Source organism: Mustela erminea, chromosome 2 (genome assembly GCF_009829155.1).
Source record: "Mustela erminea isolate mMusErm1 chromosome 2, mMusErm1.Pri, whole genome shotgun sequence".
In the NCBI taxonomy this organism is placed as follows: domain Eukaryota; kingdom Metazoa; phylum Chordata; class Mammalia; order Carnivora; family Mustelidae; genus Mustela; species Mustela erminea.
In genome coordinates this window covers 33,697,348-33,708,382 of record NC_045615.1, presented here as the reverse complement: position 1 = coordinate 33,708,382, position 11,035 = coordinate 33,697,348, and the positions used below count along the sequence as shown (strand labels likewise).

The window sequence follows — 11,035 nt, the reverse complement described above, 5'->3', positions numbered from 1 at the left end:
TCTGTCAATGCTTTTTACAGTAACATTTGCTTTTGAGGAAGTTATTTCTCATGTAGAGACAAAATGATGGAATCAGAAAGTTAATCCTTTAAAGGAAAATCAAGAGTATTTAGTCCAAACACTTCATTTTACAATTTCACAACATGGAAGTCCCCACATTTAAAATATTTTCTTAATTACATATGGCAGAACAATTGTCCACTTCAGGTTCTCTTAATCATGAGATCCTTTGGGAATTTTATTAACTGAACATCTGTAAAGGGACCCAAGAGATCTGTTCTATAGAAAGAGTTACACATTATGGTGCCAGTGAAATGTATAGAGAGTACAGAAAAGATGGAGATAACTTTTACATCAACCTTCTTATTGTAGATAGATAAAAGATGTTAAGACTCAATGTGTGCTTCTCCAGAACAGCAGTACTCAAAGTGCAGTCCCAGGAGTCCCCAAGACCTTTTGGGGGATATTTAAAGTCAAAGCAGTTGTTTGTTTGGTTAGTTGGTTGGTTGTTTTTTTTCCTAAAGATTTTATTTATTTATTTATTTGGCAGAGAGAGAGAAATCACAAGCAGAGGGGAGCAGAGAAAGAGGGAGAATCAGGCTCCCCACTGAGGAGGGAGACCAATGTGAGGCTCATCCCAGGACTCTGGGATCATAACCTGAGCTGAAGGTAGACGCTTCACTGACTGAGCCACCAGGAACCCCAAAACAGTTTTTATAATAATGTTAATATGTTATTTGTCATTTTCACCTTCATACCTTTTTTAAAATTTTTATTTATTTTTAAAATTTCTTTTCAGTGTTCTAGAATTCATTGTTTATGTACCACACCCAGTGCTCCATGCAATATGTGCCCTCCATAATACCCACCACCAGGCTCACCCAGCCTTCCACCCCCAGTCTCTCCAAAACCTTAAGATTGTTTTTCAGAGTCCATAGTCTCTCGTGGTTCCAATTTCCCCAACTCCCTTCTCCTCACCATCTCCCCATGTCCTCCATGTTATTTCCTATGCTCCACAAATAAGTGAAACTATATAATTAACTCTATACTTGACTTATTTCACTCAGCATAATCTCTTTCAGTCCCATCCATGTTGATAGAAAAGTTGGGTATTCATCCTTTCTGATGGAGGCATAATACTCCACAGTGTATATGGACCACATCTTCCTTATCCATTCATCTGTTGAAGGGCATCTTGGTTCTTTCCACAGTTTGGCAACTCACCTTCATATCTTTTATAAAAGTACAGTGAAGTTCTCCAGTGACTAGATGTCACAACAGTTTAAATACAGAAGCAGATCTGAAAATCCTGCTGTCTTCTATTAAGCCAGACATTAAAGAGATTTGCAAACCTGTGAAGTAATACCATTCCTCAATAAAATTTTGGTTTGGACATTATAATTATTTTTTATAAAAATTTTATCTGTTAACCTATAATGGGCTTATTGTTATTTTTAGGAGATAAATAAATATTTTTTCTGTTTTAATTTATATTATGGATAATATGGATAGACATAACCATCATAAAGAAAAGTTCGTGGAGGTCCTCAAAAATGTTTGAGTATAAAGTGGTCTTGAAGCCAAAAAATTTTGAGACTTGCAGCATTGGATCAGTCAATCAAAAGACAATAGACATATATTACAATAAATATATTACAATTTACAGGTAAAATTTATTTACTGAAATTTTTTATCAAATACAAAATTTAAGAGAGAAAGAAATTACACTGATTGAAACTCAATCTTAATATGGTGAAATAGTACAAACTCAGGTAATCAATGGAAAAAGAACTAATTTACCTTAGTAAACAAAGAAACTAAAAACCAAGAATACTCTGAAATAATTTACTTTTTAAACTTATAATTCTTAAAGCATTACAGTAAGTACTTTGGATGAAAAAGAATCAACAGTACTAAAAATTTCAAAATTAGTTTTGACAGAACTTAGGCATTTATTTCTTTTCTTTTGTTTTAATATTTTATTTATTTATTTGATAGAGAGAGAGATAATAGGGAGAGGAGCAGAGGGATAGAATCTTCAAGCAGACTCCCCACTGAGCATGGAGCCTAACATGGGGCTCAATCTCATGACCTCCTGAGATCATGACCTGAGCTGAAATCAAGAGACAGATGCTTTACAGACTGAGCCACCCAAGCACCTCTCAGATAAAGCTAAGAGCAAACCCTGTGAATAACCTGAGGAAGCCAATCCACAGGAGCAAAAGAAGCAGCAGATGACCAAGGGAACTGGAGCAGCCTTGAAAGAGAATGGCAATGTGAATGGCTATATGGAGGAGAATAAGAGCATTCACCAGGACTGACATCTTTCCAACTCTAGCTTTTAGAAGTACATACCTTAGAGATACTGTGGAGTTCAGTTACAAACCACCACAATAAAGCAAATATCACCATAAAACAAGTCAGAATGAATTTCTGGGTTTCCCAATGCATGCAAAATTGATGTTTACACTAACTTATAGTCTGTTAAGTGTGTATTGGCATTATGTATGTCTAAAAATTGTATACAGTTTAATTTTAAAATATTTTATTGCTAAAAATGTTAATAGCCATCTGAATTTCAACAAGTTGTAATCTTTTTGTTGGTGGACGCTCCTGTTTCCATGTTGATGGTGGCTGATTGATCAGGGTGATGGTTGCTGAAGGCCAGAGTGACTGTGGCAATTTCTTAAATAAGACAATGCAGGAATCTGCATCAACTGACTCTTCCTTTCATTAACAATTTCTCTGTAGTGTGTGATGCTGTTTGAGCATTTTACTCACATAGAACTTCTTTCAAAATTGGAGTTGATCCTCTCAAACACCGCTGTGCCTTATCAGCTAAGTTTATGTAATATTTTAAATCCTTTGTTGTCATTTTAACAACTTTCACAGCATCTTCACCAGCGGTAGACTCCATCTCAAGACACCACTTTCTTTGCTCAACCATAAGAAGCAACTCCTCAACCACTCAAGTATGATCATAAGATTGTAGAAATTCAGTCCCATTTTCAGCCTCCACTTCTAACTCTAGTTCTCTTGTTATTTTCCCCACAGCTGCAGTTACTTCCTCTACTCAAATCTTGAACTTTCTATTTGTAAAAAACACACTATAAATCCAATAAAGTGAAACAATAAAATGAGGTATGCCTGTAAACTGCACGTATATTCTGTTTCTATTTTTTTAAAGATTTTATTTATTTATTTAAAAGATCGAGCACAATCTGGGAGCGGGCAGGGAGGAAGCAGAGAGAGGCATTCAGTAGGCAGGCTGATGTAGGGTTTGACCCCAGGACCCTGGGATCATGACCTAAGCTGAAGGCAGGCGCTTAACTGAGATTGAACCACACAGTTGCACCCATTCTGTTTCTTATAATCCAAATAGTCTACCTAAAGCTTTCTGCAAATCTCATCAATTATCCATTTCTAGAAACTGAGATGTGACAAACCCTTATTTTCACAGGCATGAGGATGAGGATGAGGAGACACAATACTATTTCTGGTCACAACTGACAGAAGGATACAAGATGTTAACTAACCCTATGTGTTTAAGTGTACTTAAGTTATAAATGTTATCTATAACCTTTTATTTACAACATAGAATTAGTTCAGAATTTCTATGTGTCTTTCTGGAAGAAATGTAAAGTTCTATGTTGTGCAGGTACTACTCTATACCTGCAAGGGGTTTAGCTCATTATTTGAGCCAAAAACCAAAGAAGTAATTAAAAAAAAAAAAAAAAAAAAGGTTTTTTTCCAGACAGAGCAGCAGTATTTTTGGCTTTTAGAATAAAGTCAGGAAATACCATTAATCCTATCATATTCTGAGAAAACAAGCAACCTCTCCTCAATGTGGAGAGCCTGCTGCTTTCAAGTCCCTTTACATGGTAAAGTGCCCTAGGAAATTGTGGTCTCCTTCAGGGAGTTCTGAAAACATCTCTGAGAGGGCACTCGCATGATATTAAAAATCAAAACAATTTTGACTTGACTAAATCAGCAATCTGGGACTATCTCACGGAAGGAAAAAGCTATTATCAGAGGAGAGATTTTAGGAGACTAATTCTAAGTCTACTAATTGTAGAATATATTTTCATGACAGGAAATCTTTCCGTGAGAACATAGGAGAATTTTCATTAAAGTAAAACGTCAACAGAACATAAATATTTTTGCTCTGATGGGTTTAAATATTAAAAACAAGTATATAAAATCAGTGTTTAAATCCTACTCGAAAGTAGGTGAGGTACATAGCTAAATAAATAAACCGTAATGTAAGTATCCAAAAAATATCCAAAATATACAAATTGTAAGCACATTTTCCAGTGACTGCCCTTAGTCACAACACATTTGAAACCTAATTTTATTTCCTTTGAGCAATTTTCAAGCCATCTAAAGAAATCTAGCTTGTGTTTAGCCATATCTTATATTTTTTTACCCCAAATGGTATTACCTAAGCTTGACAATTTTATCAGCCTTTGGAAAATATCAATTTTTTGGGAAAATATAAAATAATACTGACTTTTTACCTTTTCCCCCCAAATCGGTTCTAGTCTAAAAAAGAAAAATAATGATTAAGGCTTTTAAAAAATGGATACAAATTAAAAAGCTATCAATTCCAAAAATAGTTCCAAAATATTTTGCATATTAATACAGTTAATTTTGTGTATTTTGCATATTAATTGTTAATTTTGTGTTAATTTCTTCTTAATTTTGTCAGTTAATTTTGTGTATTAATACAGACTGTTAATACAGTCTCCCTAGATGATTACTGTAGAATGGAGAACTCACAGAGAAACATTAACCCCATTGTACTTAATTACTAAGCCACACTAAAGAGAGAACTAAAAAAAAATAGAAAAATGTTCATTTATTGCATTTTTATCATTATTTTTGTTTCAGCTACTCTTCTGTGTTGACATAGTCCAATATCTGTTCACACACTCACACACACACACACACACACACACACACTCTTACTCTGTGGTAAGCAGAACTCTAAGCTGGTCTTATTTCCCATCTGAACCCTCTAATTAAATCTGAATATGCTTTACTTGATAAATTTATTGTGTAAGTATGATAAGATTTCTTAATTTGCTGAACATCTATTACACATCAGAAGTTATTTCCTAACATGTAGGAATCTTAATGTGGATTCTGTCTATGGGCAAGTAAGAAAAAGTGAAATATGTCCAAAAATGTCTATGATAGAAAGTACAAAAATATAGCTGCTACAGGAGAGGTACCAAAAAAGTGCAGGGGATTAAAATTACTTTATTATTTCAAATGGGATTATCACCCTATAGTGAGAAGTAATTAAAATATCCTTTCAAATGAGTTCATTAACATTTACTGCGGTAGTTAATTTTATGCATCACCTTGGCTGGTGATATCATGGAATACACAGATACCTAGTTAAACATTTTGGCTGCATTTGTGTAGGTGTTTTGAGAAGAGGTTTGCATTTGAATTGGTAGATTGAGCAAAGCAGGTTATTCACCCCAATGTGGATGGCTATCATCTAATCTGTTCAGAGTCTGAATAGAATGCAAAAGAGGAGAAAAGGAAAATTCTTTTCCCACTGGACAGCATGAGATTAAACATTAGTATTCTGCTCTGGACTGGGACTTATACCATCAGCATTCCTAGCCTTTGGACTTGGACTGGAACTTATACCATCAGTTTTAGTCCCAGCTTACTGAACCTAGATTAGAATTCTAGGACTGGTTTTCTTGGGTCTCCAGTTTGTAGACAGCAGACTAAAGACCTCTCAATCTCCATATCACATGCCCACATTATATATATATATATATATATGAATAATATAGTTTTGTTCTCTCTATAAAGAATCCTGCAATTGACTTTGGTACTGAAAGTGGTTTAGAGGAACAAAATTTTAAGGATGAGTTTTCTCAATCAGTTCTATGGTTTCAAGAATTGGCCTTCCATTCTGATTATATTTGAAGATGACATTGCCTATATTCCTAACAATAAAGAGAGCATGGGTATCTGGCATGATCTGGTAATGGAAATATGCAAAATATCTCTGTTGGATATTCTTAATGAACCACTTATAAGAAGCAAGAAGCTGGGGGGATATACATATGACACTTTCAAACAAACTTTGGAAAAGTAATAAATAAATTAAAATTGATACCACTGGATGAAGTGATGAAAGAAAATGATAAGCTCAGGAATTGCATTATCAGCCCAAGTGCTGCATAAATGACATAAAAGCTTCTCTGTGTACCCTGAAGAAGACGCAGTAGCTGCAGGGCTGACATTGCTGAAAAAGCAAACACTGAATCTGATCTTGCAACTGGATAAACCCTTGGGCTCACAGGGTGTCCACTGTTAAAGTGAGGGTATTGACTGGGAAAAAATGGGATCTTGTAAATTGGGATGGGAATTGTGGAAGATCCTAATGAAGTGGGGTCTTTGAGCACCTAAATACTGATGAGTCTTCTTGGTCAGTGGAGGACGCCTTTCTATACCCAGTGATCACCTGTCCACCCCCATTTGAGTAAATTAACCCTGCACTGCCCAAAGAAATGCAAATGGCCTGCCCTGAGCCATTTGCCAGGGAGAAGACAATGCTGATTCTCCTCAGGACTCACCAGCACCTCCTCTTTTTGCTTCTGCACACATGATTAGACTCAAGTCCCCTTGGGCTCCTAAAGGTAGGGACAAAGTGTGACCCATAAGTTGGTATGCTATACTCCAAAGAAACTACTTGAATTTTTTTAATTTATAGAGACAGAAATCTAGGAAATATGTGTGGGAATGGATACTAAGAGTGTAGGATAATGGTGAAAATAACATACGGTTGGATCAGGCAAAATTTATTGATAAAACAGAGATTCTGCATTTAATGCTACAATCTGAGGAGTTAAAAAAAAAAAAGAGAGAAGGTGTGTCTAACAGTTTGCTTGGTTAGTTGGCTAAACCATGAAGCAAAAGGTGTTCCACAGTAAGTGAATTAGAAATGGTGGACTTGCCTTTGTTTAATATAGAGGAAGGTATTCAAAGGTAGGTAGGCAATGTTACTCAACTGAACAGGAGAGTCAAAGCAGCAATTAGAATAGCCTGACTTTGAACTGACTTATGGCACTGGCTAATTGATAATTGTGATTCTGGAAATGAAATAGAAGGTTTATTTCATGGGTCAAGTGAATAGTCTAACTTGAATCATAAATACAGTTAGTCATGGTCCCTCAATCAATTCCCAGATGTTAGCTAGCTTACAGACCAAAATCCCTTGAGTGAAGGGAGGGCAGTTCTCCTTGAAGAAGGACCCCAGTACACTACTAAATTTATCCTGTTAATCTTTATCCCAGCCTTCTCCAAAGGGACCTACAGTCTTTTACGAGGGTAATTGTGCATTGGGGAAAAGGAAATATATACTTTGAGAAATACTGAGCACTGATTCTGAATGATACTAACTACAAGATACCCCAAATGTCACTGAGGCTCAATAGTTATAATAGGGGCTTATGGAGGTCAGATGATCAATGGAATTTTTAGTGAGGTCCATCTTATAGTGGGCCTAGTTGGTCCTCAAACCCATCTGTGGTTATTTCTGGAATGCATAATCTGGTTTCCTAAACTGTGGATTAACTATTACACAGAAGACCAAGTGGAAGCCATTGGTTCAGTCACTACCTAAGAAAATGGTAGACTAAATGAAATACCACATCTTTGGAGGGATTGTGAAAATGAATGATTACCATCATGAACTTGAAGGATGCAGAGATGGTGAAAACCACCGCATCCCCATCCAGCTCACCTGCCTGCCTCTGCAGAAGTCAGATGGATCTTGGAGAATGATAATAGATTGCCACAAGTTTAACCAGGTATTGATTTCATTGTAGCTGCTGTAGCAGATGTGATTTCATTTCTTGAGCAAATTAGCACATCTCCTCATACCTGGTACATAGTTATTGATCTGGCAAATGCTCTCTCCTCCATATAAGTCAATAAAGACCATGAGAAGCAGTTTTCTTTCAGCTAGCAAGGCCAGCAATATACCTTCACTGTCCTGTCTTAGTCAACTCTCCAGCTTTATATCATAATTTACTCTGTAGGGATCTTGATGTTTTTCCCCTCCCACAAGTTTTCACACTTGTCCATTACATTGATGACATTAGGTTGACTGCTAAAATGCTTATTATAAAAAAAATACAAGATATGGACACCTGGGTGGTTCAGTGGGTTAAGCCTCTGCCTTCAGCTTCGTGATCTCAGGGCTCTGGGATCAAGACCCACATCAGGCTCTCTGCTCAGTGGGGAGCCTGCTTCCTGCCCCCCACGCCCACCTGCTGCTCTGCCTACTTGTCATCTCTGTCAAATAAATAAATAAATAAATAAATAAGATCTTAAAAAAAAATACAAGATATGACAAATGCTGGTGAGGAGGCAGAGAAGAGGGAACCCTCATGATCTATTGGTGGGAATGTAAGTTGGTGTAGCCACCATGGAAAATGGTATAGAAAAATTTAAAAATTTTAAATTAAAAATAGAACCATAGAAAAATGATCTCAGCAATCGCACTTTTTGGTATATGTCTGAAGGAAATGAAACCACTATCTTAAAGAGACATCTATACCCCTAGCATTATTTATAATAGCCAGACATGGAAACAACCTAAATGTCCATTTATGGATGAATAGATAAAGAAGATGTGGTATATGTATATAATGAGATATTATTCAATCATAAAAGAATATTCTGCCATTGGTGGCAATACGGGTAGATGCTGAAAGCATTATATTAAGTGAAATAAGACAGACAAAGATGAATATTGTATCATCTCATTCATATGTAGAATCTTAAAAAAAAGAATTCACGGGGGTGCCTGGGTGGCTTAGCAGGTTAAGCCTCTGCCTTCGGCTCAGGTCATGATCTCAGAGTCCTGGGACTGAACCATCAGGCTCTGCTCAGCAGGAAGCCTGCTTACCCCTCTTCCTCTGCCTGCCTCTCTGTCTACTTGTGCTCTCTCTCTCAAACAAATAAATAAAATCTTAAAAAAAAAAAAAAAAGAACTCATAGAACTATGGGTAGATTTGTGGTTGCTAGGTATGCAGTGGGAGGAGAAAAGAAATGGGTAAATGTGGTCAAAGGGTAAAAACCTCAGGGCACAGGCATCCCCTGCTTTTCAAAAGTTCACCTTATACCACTCTGCTTTTACAAAAGACCTGTATTAGTACCTGTTTTTGCTGACTCGAAATCCAAAGAGGTTTTTGCTTTTACCAAAAAAAAAAAAAAAATGTGCAAAGTGCAAATAGAGTTCAGCATTTGTTTGGCAGCAAACTGTTACAGAGGCAACGTGCATGCTAAGCAGTGACAGTGACACCACAAACTCCTTTCCTAGGAACTATACTCAGCATCTCAGCATTAAGTGTCCATAGTTTTAAACCATGTCTGTAGGTTTCTGTCCTTTATCTCAGTTTATTTTGTGTATCCATTAGCAAGATATAGATTCCATCCTAAGGTATCAGAAAAGCCTAAGAGAGGTTTGTTGTCCCCCCCCTTTGGGGTGTGTGTGTCTCAAAATACTCAAAAATTTTTCCATATAAATTATAATAATATCTTCTTCACTTTATGCCATTTGGGCTTATAAAAGCAACATTCTATTTTTGGATAGTGGAGGAAATCTGTATAAGATGAATAAGTTCCAGGAATTTAATGCACAGCACGGTAACTATAGTTAACAATACTATATTGTATACTTGAAAATTGCTAAAAGAAAAAAAAATTGTTAAAAGAATAAATCTTAAAAGTAGTCATCACAAAAATATGTGTATACATACATAGACACATAGAAGCAATTATGTGAGGTGATGGGTGTGTTAACTAACCTTGTTGTAGTAATCATTTTGCAATAATACATGTATCAAGTCATCAATGTACAGCTTAAACTTAAACCATGTTTTATGTCAGTTATATCTCAATAAAGCTGGGGAAAAACTGCCACCCATGGACTTATAGAATGCCTTTTTTATTGTCATGGTATTCCACACAGCATTGCTTCACAACAAAAAAATTGCAGCAATATGTGCCCATACTCATGGAATTCATTTGTCTTACTATGCTCTCCACCATTCTGAAGCAGCTAACTTTGTAAAATGGTAGAAGGGCCCTTTGAAGGCTCAGTTACAGTGCCAGGTAGGTGGTAATACCTTATAGAGCTGGGCATAGGTTCCCCTCATGTCTCTGAATTACCTGACGAAGAAGTGATCTGTTCTACTGGCTGGAGCAACTGATGCTGACTGTCAAGGGGAACTTTGAATACATGTCTACAATGGATGTAAGGAAGACTATTCCTGGAATACAGATGATCCTTCAAGATGTCTCCTGGTATTGTCAAGCCCTGTGAATAAGGTTGGTGGAAAACTATGACTTAATCCAGGCAGGACTATTAGTAGTTCAGATCCTTCAGGAATGAACGCTTGGGTAGCCCCACCAGGTAAAGAATCACAAACATTGATAAGCTTGCTAAATGGAATGGGTAGTAGAAGAAGGTAGTTATAAACACCATCTATGACTACATGACCATTTATAGAAATGAGGACTGTGATTTTTTATGAGCCTTTCCTCTTTATTTTGTTATCAAGGTATTTCTGTATGTGTGCATAAATTATGTGTTTTATTTCTTTTCTTAGTCATTATCATGTAACATCAGATGTACTGACTTTATATTATAGTATGTAAGTTTTATCAGTTTACATCATAGCATTTAATTTTCAGGCTATCAAGAAGAGTAAACATGACTCAAGGGCTGTACTTCCTCTTCTGGGGAAGATTAGTGCATTTTCAGTTGTACGCATGATAACAGTACTGTGTTAGGTGAAATTATGACTTTGCTATAATCTTTATTGGAAATTAAGTATTGTTTAAGAAAATGCATATGGGTGACAGTTGACAAGGGCTCCCTCTATACACATAGGTTCTGTTCCTCTGAGGAAACCTGAATACATTTATCTTTGATGTAGATTAATATTTAAACAGTATTTAAACAAAGTTCGGTTTTAGAAAATCCCCTCTCCTT

At 36.2% G+C, this 11,035-nt stretch overlaps 1 long non-coding RNA gene across 1 annotated transcript; it reads left to right on the top strand.

Annotated features, from left to right (window-relative positions):
* The first annotated feature begins 3,539 nt into the window (after positions 1 to 3,539).
* On the top strand, positions 3,540 to 10,810 carry LOC116584137. Its single transcript, XR_004283060.1, has 3 exons — positions 3,540 to 3,551; positions 9,086 to 9,091; positions 10,735 to 10,810. It is a non-coding gene; the product is annotated as an uncharacterized LOC116584137 (long non-coding RNA).
* Positions 10,811 to 11,035: the final 225 nt, after the last annotated feature.